Source organism: Vidua macroura, chromosome 5, assembly GCF_024509145.1.
Source record: "Vidua macroura isolate BioBank_ID:100142 chromosome 5, ASM2450914v1, whole genome shotgun sequence".
NCBI classification, from domain to species: Eukaryota; Metazoa; Chordata; class Aves; order Passeriformes; family Viduidae; genus Vidua; species Vidua macroura.
This window is the reverse complement of record NC_071575.1, coordinates 51,798,003-51,813,175: the sequence shown is the minus strand read 5'-3', so window position 1 is coordinate 51,813,175 and position 15,173 is coordinate 51,798,003. Positions and strand designations below refer to the sequence as shown.

General features: G+C 36.9%; 1 protein-coding gene across 8 annotated transcripts in view; it reads left to right on the top strand.

Moving 5' to 3' along the window:
• Nucleotides 1-15,173, top strand: part of CADPS2 (calcium dependent secretion activator 2) — a 284,824-nt gene that overhangs the window by 92,074 nt on the left and 177,577 nt on the right. The window lies entirely within an intron of this gene.

The window sequence follows — 15,173 nt, the reverse complement described above, 5'->3', positions numbered from 1 at the left end:
TTGTTGTGTCCAGAATATCTCCCCTCTGCCAGCAGGTCCAGTGCTTCCTCCCTGTCTGTAGAATCCTTCAATTTTAGGTGCATTTCTGCAGTCCAAGGAGATGAAACTGCTCAGCAAGGAATCTTTGCATGATCTGATTGCTGCTGAGCACTTGAATAAAGGGTATGCAGAGAATGTGGTATTTATGCTACTGGGGTCTCCTTTTACAGTGTCACAGCTCACACGATTTGGGTGATTCTGAGGAATGTGCCATGGTCTGTACATCTGCATACCCTCTGATAAATTACATATGCATGCACATACATTTCTGAGCCTGTGTGTTAATCTTTAAAAGAAATTTGCTGCCATAAATAGATGACAGGTGATTCAGGATCCTGTTGGACATATAGTGTCTAGAAGGTTTGTGTGTTGGAACTAAATGTGCTTCAATTCAAGTATCCTCTACAAAGCTAATTTTCAGATTTCTGTATTATTGTTTTGTTGGATAAATAATTTTTCCTGTAAATTACTGAGGCCAAGACAGTCCATTCAACAGTCATATTTAGATTTATGTGTATAATCTCTCACTAGTCAGTAATATAGTTGGTACATAAAAATATTTTATTAACCAGTGTTCATAGTAATGGAAGTGTAAATTAATATTTACTTAAGGAGGAAAATCCTGAAGAAAAAGAAGGTATTTTTGGTAGTCTCACAACCAAGCAAATAGGTGAAGCATTTAAACTGAGATCACACAGGTTCTTACACGATCTATAAAACAGTCAACCAGATTACAGCTAAAATGTTTTTCATATATTATGCTGAAGGCTGGTTTGTAGTTATAGGCCATCTTAATATAGGAACAAATTATATGTCTTAGTGTACCATGAAATCATGTATCTGTTATATGATCGAAACATCTGCAGTATGTAACACTTCTGCTCCATCAAATTATGAGCAGTGTTTTGAATTAAAAGAAATAGAAAGTGTTCCTTCTTTTTCTTCCTATTTGTCCCCTCTTTTTTCCTTTTTCCTCTAAATTCTCAGGTAAATCACTAAGCCTCTGGGATATGTGGGTTGGTAATAAGATGAAGAAGCATTTAAATTTGGGGGAATAATTCTACTTAATTTTGGGAGGGTTTTGTATACAATGGAACATAGAGGCATGGGAGGCCAGTTTGGATAAGTCTTCCGGAGGTCATTCAGTCCAGCTGTGAGGACAGACCAGGTTACTGAGGGCTTTACCAGGCAGGTCTTAAAAACTTCGAAGAATGAAGACAGATTGTGCAAACCTTATGGGCAAACTGTTCCATTATATGAAAACATGAAAAAACCACTATTTTTTGCCAAGCAGATAACTTGTTACTTATAGTAGAATCTCAATATGTATTCCTCTCTCCTCTGGTGTCTGGTGATGTGAAGTCTTGCTTTGTACATTGCTGTGGGTAGTCAAAATCTGCTGTTAGTCTGCACTGGGCTAGAGGGACACAAAAAAGTGTGACCTGTAGAACCTTGAACAATTAAGCAAGAATATTGTTCCCTTAGTCTAGAAGTGGTTTTGATAATGCCTCCACTAGGTTATTGTATCTGTATACTTGAAGGCTTCTTTGTTTTGGTTCATATCTATAAAATTTGTTGGACCAAAACTGTCTGGCAAGTATCAACGATTTTCTGTCTTAAATTCTTGGTCCATAACCCATAGAGACTGAAACATCCCGGTGGGTAATTTTTGTCTTCTAACATAGTAGAATTGTGAGCATGGAATGGTTGTCTTTTCTTATTTTTTACTTGCAAATTAAAGAGAAAATAACCTTGTTGTGGGTAAGAAGGAAGAAAGATTGACCACCCTGACATGTGCAAAGATGACTCAATGGGATTAAGAGGAGGCACTTCTCTTGCTCTTCCTGCTTTTAAGCACTGAAGTCTGTAAAATCTTCTGTGCAGGTCTCTGAAGTACACAGCATTTACCCTGGATTTGTGTAAGTATTGGAGGATGCAAAGTAATGAAAATCTACTTCTTCAGGAGCAGATACATGAGCATCTGTGTACTCCAAGCTGGAAAGAATGGAGAGAGAAAGGCTTTAAGGCCCTTGTTTTGGGGTTCTAGCTGATTCTAGTTTTCTGAGGCAAGGATGAGGTTACTTTGCTAAAGCAAAAACTTTCATTATGTACGCCAACAGAGTTGATACCAACAATAATTTTCATATCCTGTTCCTGTGGTCCAGTCAAGCACATAATAGACCAAAGTTATGAGGAGAAGTCTGATGCAAAGAAAAAGACAACAATCATACCTAACCTTGCCAAGAAGTGCAGTGTAGACAGCAACCAGTTTCTGATAATGTAATACCTTTTCTCCTTTGGTGAAATCCCTTATTTCTCATTATAGTTTTAATAATATTTTAGTGTAGGCTGTATCTTATTCCTTTGTATTGACAGTGTATTTATAGAAGATGAGATGAAGTTAGGCTCTGTTTTCAGTCAGCACCAGCAGTTTTCATTCTGCCCTAGAAGTCTCTATCTGTCTTTGTATGGAAATGCTCACTTTCATTTCCCTTTGCTGCTGCTGTTTAGAATACTAGAGACATGCAGATAATTATAATCAATAGTGTCTGGGAGCAGTGAGATAAGTCCAAGTCCAAATAGATGTTAAAATTGTATTTTTGATAGAGGTTTGATTAGTTTGGCTTCTAGCCTGTGCTTCTAGCAGAGAATCAGATATATGAAATTCTGTATATTTTCCAGCTCTGAGAAACAGCTGCCCTTAAAAGCAAATCTGTACAGTTATGATTTGTGCAGAAAACTCTTTTTTCTTTCCCCCATTTTTTTTTATACCTTCCAGTCCTTTGGAAATAGGAAACAGAAAAATGTCTTACAATGTTGATGATAAGAGTAAATTATCCTGCTCCTACAGGGCTGCTAAGCAGACAAGGGTGCTCTTTATAACCGTAGGAGGTATTGTCTGCCAGCCTCCTCCTTGTGACTTCCTCAGCATTTAGAAACTTCTTATTGGATTTCAGCAGCTTCTGCTCCCCAGCCTGCTCTAAATGGAGCATTCCCTTCAACTCGTAAACCATTGGTATCTTGGTATCTCAGCCCAGCAGACAGTTCTGCTGGGTGTGGGTTCCTGCCCGTCCACGCTGGCTGTCGTTCTCCATCCTTCCTGTGATAGCACTGAGAACCAGTGCTCATTCAGCCAGCAGAGAAACCTAATCAGAAATAACGTGAATTATGATAGATCAGCTCTCTGACACTGGCAAACAGAGTCCACATAGCTATGAGAATTTTATGTATTTTCTTTGAAGAAGAACTTTTTTTAACATACACTAAATGCCTAAGCTTGTACTTAGGTAGTGAACATTAATAAGATGTTCACATTAGGATGTTGAAGACTTCTGTGATCTTGTTTTCAACTTCACAATTAGAGAATGGCCAGCAACTGCTGTTAACCACCCACATATCTTTTTGATTAAAAAGTTCAATTTTGTAAATGTTAAGACTTTCACCTGATTTTTGTTTACATTGTGTTGCCTCAAGCTGTGTTTTACGATAAAGAAATGATTGCTAGTTAGCTGGGACTTAATGAGCTCCTTGACTTGTATTTGAGATGCTTGGCCAAAGTGTTTCAATTTATTTGATTTACAGAGATCAAACATGATACTTTTTCCCTTTTTTTTTTCTTTTTTAATTTATTCACTGATGTAGAAGATAAATTTGGAGTAAGTCAAACTGAAAGTCGAACTTAAAGTGATTTCTGGTCATACACTATTATTACACCACTTCATCAGAACCAGAATTTCTTTGTCAGGTAAACTGTAATTCCACACAGGAGTTTATTTTATTTTGAAAATGCCTTTATAGGGTTGCCTTTTTTGGCTGATCTAAATTCTCTTCTTGTGTGCCCAGAGGAGCGAACAATACTTTTCATAATGAAAGAATGCAAATTACATTCTGTTTTCTAACAAGCAGTAAACAATTTTTAGTATAACGTAACAGTTTCTAAGAAGAATTATTTGCTAAGAGTTTTGGTAATCAGCCAAAAACTAATTCTTTTGGAAATAGCTTTAGATGGTACTTTGCTACAAGATATAATTATCAGCTTAAAGTCCTTGTATGGTGTCTGATTCTTGATTATCTTTAGCTTTTGCAAGGTACAACTTTTTGTATAGGTGTCTAATATTGAGAACAATGTATTATATTGTATCTTCCATAATAAATATTTTTATTTTTAATTCTAAGAGTAATTTCTGTCAATAATTCCCTCTGACTGAAGGAAGACTTCTTCTTATGGTGCTCAATACAATTGCAGTCTATCACCCAGCACTTTTCTGAAGTCCAGATAATTATGCAGTTTTGGAAATAAGTCAGATTAAGGGCAATTTAATTTGCAGCAAGGCCTTTGTGACTTTTGCATGTTTTTAGTTCTGATCCTTTCCTTGGTAAAATGATGAGAAATAGTAGAGTTATTTCACAGATCACAGAATTTCCCATACTTCTGGATATTTTATGTAGAAAATTTCATACCCTATATAAGTTATGAGGACAAGTGTGAGTTTATGAAGCACAAAGAATAATGATATCTTTGTACAGAAAGTTTCAGTGTAGTGTTGATAATCTTCTTGGAGTAATTTAACAAGTACTAAGATTCAATTTAGTTTTTAGACCAAAATTTAAACAGATTCTTTAAGTCTTTAAGTTGAGGCCTGGCACAGGGAAAAAATGGTTTGGGCTGTATCTTCTAGAACACATAAATATGTATATCTGCAGGTTTTTTAGTGACAAGAAGACACTGACATCTGTGAGATGCTGTAATGTGACCAGGGCTTCTGTTAAGGCAGTGTATTTCTGATTGTCACCAATGACAATCATTCCTTACTTCATGCACAATTATACCTTGCACAACAAAGTAACCTGTGAGAAATATTGGCAAGGTTCATTGTTGTATTTTCAAGGTAACATCAGGTGTTAGCTAAGACATCCACTGATGTCTTAAACATCCCATAGAGCTCAAAATGTCTTTTTACCTTGGCCAGGATATTCCTATTGCCCTTTAAAAAAAAAAAATAAAATCCCACACCACAGTCTTGTTCTCATGACCTGCTTTATACAGGAGATCTGCTACTTTCATGCCTTACCTGCTAAGAGTTTACTGCTGGGTAGCTGATGCACAGCCCCAGCATGGGGCAGGGTTTTTTGCTCTCCAGATAAAAGGCAGTTTTGCAGACACTGCAGAGTGGATGCAGACAGGGCAGGAGTGAGGGTAGAAGCTCTCAGGCCTCTCAGTGGGCAGAAGGGACTGCAGTGGAATGAGAGATGTCTGGGGAGAAGAAAAGCAGTGATTTTGTGGGACTGTGGGAGGCTATTGTAGAGTTGTAGTTAGTATTCAAGTGTTGACTGGATTTTTATATGCTAAATGTGAGTCTAGAAAGTTTCTGCATATTGTCATGGGATAATAGTGATGTCCTTCCTTACAGAACAGGTCAGTCCTTTAAAATTGTCCTGTGTCTGTCCTAAGTGTTTCATGCCTTTTATAGCAGAAAAATGCAAATAACCACACTTCAGGCTTATTCACACTTGCTTGTAGTTTCTAGTACCTGTAAATACCAGAATATATCTTCCTTCATGCTGTCCTCCTAAAAAATAGAGTTTGTTTTCTGATTGATTTTACCCTCTTCAAGGGGAAGAAAGATCTGCCACTGTCTGTTCTTGAGCAGAATAATTCAAACCAAATATTTCAATGAAGAAATAAATTGCCATTTCCTACAGGATTTTGGATGTTGCCTTTTATTCATGAGATGTCACTCTTGATTACATGCATGTAGGATTTTAATATGAAGTTATTTCAGTAGTTATATTTTCTTAATGATGTACTTCATTGGTATTTTACCTCCATTCAAAAGGTTTGGAAAGGTCTCGGTCAAAACAAAATCTTTCAGTACTTTGGGAAATAGTGCTGCAACCTCAGCTATTCCTCCCAAGCTTACTTCTGTAATTCTCTTGTGAGAAATTCAGAGCTAAAATGAATGGTGTTTGTCAGGCCAGTCTGGATTTTCAACTTAATAACATGAGTTCTGATAGAAAAGGAAGTCTTGTAACCCAGGTGCTTCAAGTTCTGTTAGCATGCAGTGATGGTATTTAAATAGGCTGAGTGTTTTAGCTCCAGTAAACAAATGTTTTTTTCTATAATGGCAGAGTTTTCTTTGGGAAAAAAGTCTCTGATTGGCCCAAAAGTTTTTGATTTGTTCTCATTTATTCTAATGATAGAAGAGTGATGGAAGGAATATTAAAATATCCTCAGAAAAGCAAGTTACCTTTTTACCATGCTTAAGTATCTGACTCTGAACAATGTTTAGAAGCCATGCAAGCTACATAATGATATACTTTGAATTATTTTTGTTTGTAGCTAAAACAATACTGAGAAAATACCAGGGAGAAATGGTATGTTGGCAGCATTAATACATTTTTCAGTACTTGAGGTATTGCAGTATCCTTCTTATGCAGCTATTGCATGAGGAAAATTTGCTTTGACATACACATTTAAAAGAAAAACAAGTGGATCTTCTGAAAACCATGAAACTATTCAAAGCTTTATTTGTCCAGTATAAGCATTAGAAAGAAAACTCTGAAAGATAGTTTTGCAGTTTTAAATGAAATTTACATGTGGATTTTTCTATCATAGAGCTCTTTATGCATATGTGGCTTCTGTTTTGCATCTGCATGAGGGAATTGGACATTTAGGGTCTCTAGTAGACTGAGAGAGTATCAACACCCATAGACTAGTGGATTTTCTTGTGGTTTTGGGTTGGCATCCTGGTAGGCCTGTTCTGTGCATCACCTCTCTTGTCATGAGAGGCCTAACTGGGAATCAGCTGAGAGAAGCTGAGAATCAGTCACCCATCTACCCTGCTCTGTCTTATGCCTTCTCTGAGGATAGAAATCATGGACATTGGGATTTTGGCTGCAGATCTTTCCTTCAAGCTGCTTTGTTTTCTAAGATTGTTTTTGGCCTTCAGTGAGTGAAGGAACAGCAGTAGAATGGCTGTGTTAGCACAAAGAAATAAGGAGGTTGTTCTGGGCTTTATAAAAAGAGATCGTCTGAGCTTTTAATTTTACCTTGCCTGTGTTTCTTCTCCTAAATACTTTTTTTGGAGCTTTAATGAAGTAATTAATGGTGTTTTGACATTCACTTGAGTTCTAGATCCAAGGGAGTTAAGCTTGCCTGAACACTCAAAGCCAAATATATCCGGCATTTAACTTGCACTTACATTAAAATCACCCGTGCATTTGACTCACCATGTTTTATATTACCAGATGAGAATAAAATTTGTCTACTTTAGTATTAAGGAATAAAAAGCAATCTTTTCTACCAAAGGCTGTTGTATTATTAATTTATTTTTAATCTTTTTTTAAGGAGAGATTCTATGTCTTCAGGTAGGTGAATACAAAGCAAATCATTTTTACAGCCACATTTCCAGACTGATGATTATGTTTATTAATGTATCTGACTGCTAGCTTATATGTGCATTTGAATGAATTCCTGTGAGCAAGCTGAGTAAGTTAATGATCCTCAGCATGAATTTGTTACCTGTTCTTCTTATGGCATGATAGTATTTTATATTTCTTCTTTAGCAATTGGAAATAAAGAAGTTTTGCTTAGACAATGACTTGTTTCTCTGCAGCATTTTTCATCCTGAGGTGTCTTCAGCAGCCACTGTGAGGCTACTCCTATGGAAAAGCCACAGGAGAAGAATGACCTTGTTTCTGTATCTCTCTGGCTCACTGGTAGTGAATTTTTTGTTTTGAAGCTTAGCTGCTTTTTTCCCCCATTTTTGGAGTTTTTGAGGGAGAATCCTCTTAGTAGCTCTTCCTTCTTCAGAGGAAGTTTCTTTCTGCACCCCAGTCACTCCAGAGGCAAAGATGCAGGTCAATACGGAAATGAGCTGTCTCTCTCTCTCTCTCTCTCTCTCTCTCTCTCTCTCTCTCTCTCTATTTATATATATATATATATATATATATTTATATGATAGATACATATTTTGGCAATAAACTCATTATCAGGAGGAACTTCTTTATGTTCAGAGTGGCAGACCATCGGGAAAGGTTACTCAGGGAGGTCTCATCTGGACACATTAGATTTGACCCTGCCTTGGCAGGGAGGTTGGACTAGATGTTTTCCAGAGGTTTCCAGTGGTTTTTCCGCTCTAACCCCTCCTATTCTGTGATTCTGTGGTTTTTTAAATAGAAATGTAATAACACCTCCATAATATAGGATGGACTGCCCTGTGCAAGAGTAATTGTTTATGTAAAATGGCTGAGAACTCTACAGCTCTCTTTGAATGAGCGATAATTTGTGTGTTTATTTTTTTGTCCTCTAGGAAGGTATTTCTTTGCCTGTCTTAAAATGAGAGAACTCTCAGGATAATTTTTTCAGGTGTCTCCTCTGCTGAGGCTGTCCTGATCTCTAGGATCTAATGTTTCAAGCTTTCAGGCTGTCCATCCCAGATATTTTCTCACCTTGAAAGCGGATTGGTTCTCACCATCACGCAAGGAGATGCTGCTTGTCCTTTCATTTATTCCCATACTTTGTATTACAAGCTTCAAGGGTAATTGTTCAGATTCAGTCTGGTGTCTGTGCCAAAGCTGTCTGATTTGTGATTAGATGTTCATAATTTCCAACTTTTGAAATATTTACAAGGATGTGCCTGTTTCTCTCTCTAGGTCTTCTATAGGTAGGTGAATTATCTTCATTTTAGTGCTATAGGCATTATATAAAAATTGTCAAACCAACTAAAATAACCTTGATCAGTAGCATGAGTAGATACTGGAAAAAAAAAAACTAACCCTCAGACTAAAAGTTTACAGCCTACTGAGAAAAAGTAAGAGAAGAGTAAAAATAGGATTCATCTGTACTTCTTCCTTATAGGAATCTGTTTCTTGAGATAATGAATAAATAAATTGAATTCCAGACATTCTAGCTATAAACAGGAAAACTCTGTAATAATATTGAGGATATATATTTAGTAGAAATGTCAACTTCTACCTGATGTTAAAAGGAGATGTTGTATGGTAAGCACTCTGGGGCTGTGGCAGGAGAAATTGCCCTTCCAAATGATGTAAGGGAAGAGTTACTCCTGGTATCACCTCTGAATAAGCTGTCTTCCTAACTGGTCATGCAGTGCCAAGGTTTTTTTGATGTGGGAACACTAAACTTCCTGTAAATGAGGGAAAATAGTACTGAACCGTGCCTGAGAGAGCCTCCAAGGTATACATAATTTCTGGAGAAGTTTTGTTTTGTTCCTAGGACCACTGTAAACTCATGTTCCACTCAATCTGGCACAGTCTTCTCACTGTACTGTGTCTTTTCTCAGGAGGCTGGAGACAGCAGAATCTTGCCTGAAACACCTGTGCCTCCTTTGGGAAAGTTTTCTGAATGATATTCCATGTTTACCATACTGGAGAAACTACTTTGCCTTAAAGATGGATAGCAGACTTTCTGTGCAGACTGATGTTTTCACACATGTTTGATGTTAGCAATCTCCATGTTTTCAGGAGAATAGAAGCTAGAAGTTTGTAACTTCTAGCAGCAGGAGAAAGTCTCCCTGTGTCTGCAGTTCTTCTAGAAAACTGGTTTTTTACTTGCAAATTAAAGAGAAAATAACCTTGTTGTGGGTAAGAAGGAAGAAAGATTGACCACCCTGACATGCGTGAAGATGACTCAATGGGATTAAGAGACCCTGGCTGCAGAGGTGGATGAGTGAGTTCTGTTGTGGGAAGACTGCATGTTGGACACTTCAGGTCATGGGTCTGGGATCAGAAGAAAGACTAAGCAAAGTGTTATTTGTTGACTTCACCCTGTCCTGGACAAAGGCACCCATCTGCTGGCCTAACCTTTATACTTGCCTCTAACCTGCATCTGTGAGGATACAAAGATTACTGAGGCCCTTTTAGCTTTCCAGCAGCTGCCCCTTAATCTGTGTGAGCACTAGTGATGTGACCTTGACATCAAAGGTGACTGTAAGACTGACAACAAAGACGACCCAGGATGACACATCTAATGTGGCAAGAAAGCAAAGATGTGATTGTGAACAGAACTGCTAACTGCATGGAGGATTTTAAACTAGATTTTTGGACTGAAGAGCCTTAAACTGTTGTCTTTTGGGTCTCACTCCATAGATCAGAACCTTCATAGATAGCAAAGTCAAATTCTCATGGAGCAACACAAATCTGAAGTTTGCCTTCTTATACATTAACCTCTGGATTAAATCTCTTCTTCAATCTTTACTCAACTATTTGGGATTTTTTATTTTGTGGATAGGTATCTATACATCACACCACCACTGACCCCTGGAAATAGGTGGAAATACAGAAGATTCTCCAGCTTACGCTATAGAAACGGAACAGAAAGAGGGAAAATTGGATTCCATTTCTGCTGTCTTCCAGCTTCTTCACATCATATTTACAGAAAGTTGTTAGCCTGAAGTCTGTCTAATTAAGTCAGCAATATTTAATTATTTGGAAAAAATATTGACATGACATTCAAGGTGCTTTCGCTTACTTAATGCGATTCTCATTAACATTTATTGCCCTAATTGTGTATATTCCCTTTGCTTTCAACACCCCAAAGAAATTCTTACCAGTGATTAGTAAGGCAAGAAAACATTTTGCATGATATTTTTGGAGAGTGAGTAGGGTAAGCAGAAGGAGAGGGGATTTCCTTATGAAGCAAGGATGACTTCAGGAAAATAGAAAAAACACTGTGAGCCACTTTAGGACATAAATATGCATATACCAACAAGGTTTGCATGCTAATCTTTCGGTTCTCTTGGATATGGTAATCTCTGTGCAGGTGGTGGGAGAGGAGGAGGGTGGAAGACTTTTTCTAAGGAGGATCAGGACATGAGTCATAACTCATTTAAGGCCCATCACTTCCTGCCTAGGGTGAGTGTGGGAGGGTATTCCCTAGGCAGAACCTGAAACTAAGTAGTATTTAAGGTGACAACCAGTATCTATTTCAGCAGGGTCTGGGGGAAGGTGAGAGAGAGAATAAAACCTCCCAATTCTTTGATCTTCTTATTCACCAGATATTACCAGTGCAGCTGGGACTTCCACAGTATTCATGGTAGGCGTACAGATAAGTGCTTGAGCACTTTAAATAACTCTGGGGGCTTTTCCGTCTCTCCATTGATTACCTAGGGATCTTACATTTCTAACTTAAAAGATACTTTATTTAGATGGTTCAAAAGGCTCTGTAAATAGCTCTGAAGCTTTTTGCCCTGCCTAGGTGTAGGAAGAACACTCATAAAAATAAGAAGGCAAAGACTTGAGTGAAAAAAAAAAAAAGTAAAAGTTAAGTTATTTTGTGTGTGGATATTCATAATTTTGGTGGCAAAGTTAGGGTGGAAGGCATTTTCATAGTTAGCAACAACTGAACAGTTTGACATTTACAGTGTGGAAGACAGCACTGTGATGAGTGTGAAAAGTCTGTCTTAATAGTATCCCTGAACTCCAATAAGCAGATTTGAAAATCAAGATATAATTAGATTAAAAATGTTTACATTATGGCATATTACAGACTTATTTTTTCATCTCTATTAATAAAAAAAATGACACTTTGCATCCATGTCCTGGATTTATCTGAAGGATGTATTCATAGTATTTATTGTGACTAATTCTGTAAATAATAAGAGCTTGTCATTATTATCCTTCCTTCTGTTACAGCATAATGTGCTTTCCTTGTGTTTTCATCCTGTCTAGTAGTGGTGGCCAAACACTGTAGTTTCAACCAGTAAGAAGGCCAAACCTGGGATTTGTCAACTGATCTGTTGCATTGTAAATGCCAAGAGAAAGAGAGGCAGAAAATTCAATTGTTTTCAGTGGCACTTCTGACCAGTGCTAACATTCTTTTTTCCTTTCTATAATCCTCTTCTGATTCATTAATTTGAATAATAATGTGATTCTAATCACATCTAATTGTGCAGTTTAATATTTATATTTTTTATTTAAAAACAGTGCTGCTCTATACACACAGTGGTCTGACTCTCATCACCCCGTGACACTTTTTTCTGAATGACACCCTGTAGCAAATATCCAGATCTAAGTAGCAGTATTCTTATGGTACAATCTTGATGTTTTCAAAGGAGGTCTTGGATAAATGTTTCTTATATTTTCATTTTGATTGGTTCCTAGGGAGTTTAAGTGTTTTTTCTATCTGGCTCACTCTGTTTAAGAGAATTGTTGCATGTTTATTCAAGATATTGTGTCCTGAAAAAGGCAGTGTAAGGGAAATCTCTGATTTTACAGATGAGATGAAAATGTTTTGTTTACTCTAATGTTGCTTGAGCTGCAGGGAGCTCCAGGAAGATCTCACAAAACTGCATGGGCAGAAGTGTGACAAGATGTGATGTCATGTAGCTCTAATATAGCCCTAGGGTGCTGCATTGGAGGAGAAATAAACCAGTGCATGTCCAGAAGATGCTGCACTGAGCATGGGCAATTACAACTCAGAAAGACACTTTGGTTTCCCTGTGGTGAAATCATTATTTCTTTCTACAACAGTGCCATCATTTTCCTGCTGTATATAACCTTCTTATGCCTTTACATTCAGTATTGTGTGCAGCTTTTTTCTTCCTCTCTGAAGGATATAGGGGAGGTCAGTGGGACTAGAGGGTGGTGTTGAAAATCATGGAACAGCAGTCTTTTGCAGAGAGACTCAAAAGGCTGAAACTCTTCAGTCTGCAGCTGAGGTTGACAGGGAGGAGTATTGTTGAAGTTTACAAAGTTATGAAGGTAGTGGGTAAGATGAGTGTATACCTTCACTCAATAAATGCCACACCACCAGAAACTGGGACACTCAAGGAAACTTGTAGGCAATTGAAAATGGAAGCAATGCTTCTATATATAACTTTTGGAGAACTTCCCGAACCTTTTGTCATTGGGAGTGATGAGGGCAGAGGTTCAAAAAGGTTTGGACAAGTTGCTGCAGAGCAGATCCATAATTTGACATTAATAGGATTTTGTCTGTGTGTACCTTATAACATGCCACACATTTCCTCAGGCTCAACTATCATTAGAGATGTTTGCTTGGGAGACCAGCCAGGCCTCAGCATTTTACCCAAATAATCTCTTCTGCTGTCCCTTTCACACCCACAATACTAATCTATATAGACCAAATTCTAGGGGAGTTTAATGTTGTCATTTTCTTTTTCAAATTTGTTTTCATTTGGGCTTTTTTCCGCCTTTCAGAATCTGCTGGTAGTAATGTCCAAGTATTATAATGATTCCAAGGCTAAGTGGAGTCTGTAATACTTACAGAAACACTAGCTAAAGACCATTAGATGTCTAAGTACATGCTGTCTCATTTTTCTCTCCTTGTTGCCTAAACAGACTGCCGTGAATAAATAAATATTTAAAATATCTGTATCTAGGTCAGAGTATCTTTATCACTGAATGCTCACATTGCATAATTAACAGCTTCTGTGAACCAAATAAAGCATCAGCTTTTATCTTTGCATGAAGTCAGAGTTAAAACTAGTAGCAGACTCAGTATGGAGGTAAATAGGAGGTCTTAGCAGACTTTCTTCAAATGGCGTTATCCCAATATCTAGGCAAAATAGTGATATGTGAGCATTATTGAATTCTCTTTATTTGTTTACATACTACTTGCCATGATTTTTTCAAGACCAGAAACCGATTTCAACTCTTGCAATTTAGGTTACCAGAACACCAACAGTCCTATGAAATATGTGTTTTATTTGGGCAATCGATGCAGAGCAATTATATGACTGTGTTGTGGAGAGGACCATGCCTATAAATTAGTGAAAATCCTGGCTGGGAAGCTCTAGTTTCTTTTCAGCTCACATAGACAAAAGTGGTGCTGGGGTCTTGTTCAAATCCAAATAGACCGAGAAAAACCTCATTCTTAACTGTGGAAGGACATTTGCATTACATTTCCGAGTGTCCTGTTCATAAAATATCAGTTCAACTCTGTAGATCAAGATATGCAATAAAATAATGAAGACTACATTTTAATTTGGTCTAGAATAAATTTTGAACTGTTAATTTATTTTTTAGTTTTCTTCAGTAATGGTAATATTATATAGAAGATGCTTGTCACATGACATTTGGTACATATAATAAAGGCCAAGGTTGTCTGGCAAGGTTAATCAAGTTCACTGTTAATAAAAGGTTTTCCACTACTTACAGTTTCTCTGAAAGGTTAATAGCACTCAGTAAGGAAAGATGATTGATAGGGAAGCAGTCATTGACTGAAGTTGCATTGTACAGCTGCACATCACAGTATTAAATAAACTCTTTCTTGATAGAGGTTTCCTCATTAATATATGGTGCGTATTTATTTCTTCAAATGTCTTACCATTTACAGTATTGGTGATGTACAGTGAAAGTTTGACCTATGTACCTGTATTGAATGGAGTGGATTTATGTTAGCTCTTCCCACTGTGTGCATTGTGACTAGCTTGAATATTGTATGTACTTCCTTTCCTCTTTATTTTCAAGTCTTATTGTAGGTTTTACTTGGGGTTTTGGTATCGGAAGTCCCTGAATAAAATTACTCATGAGAGACATTTTAACCAGTGCTGAAAACTCAAAACTACATATACTTTATTTTCCAAACTTGAATGTAAGGAAAGGCCATATTAAATTCTCTGCTTTTATTATTTTGGAAATTGCCTAAGGGTCTGTACAGTGGTTGATTAAAAAAAAGTCCGTATTTTAAAATTTTGTAGTTTTCAGTGTTGTTTTTGGCAATTTTGAATTATTTTTAAAATTCATTTAATTAATTAATATAATCATGACTCTAGATTTTGGGTTGGTTTTCATATTTTTATGATAACCATGTTTTATAAATCAGTATATAGTAAGTTTAATGAGTACAAGCAATTAGTATAAGTGATACAAATCAATACTGGAATCAAATAAACAGGTTTAGGACTTCATAAAAATATTTCAGAGAACAAAGTATCTCACTATCTGAGATTGTACATGATTTTTTAGGGCTTTTCCGGTAGTACAAAGATTGTAAAAAAAATTTTAGTAAGGTCCTATACATTTTTACATATGTACACACTGAAGTTACTCAGACACAGTTTTTGAAAATATTTATTTGATAGGATTTTTTTTATTCAGCTGAAGCCAGTGTATTCGACTGTTGACTCGCCTTGCTCTCCACCTTCATTATT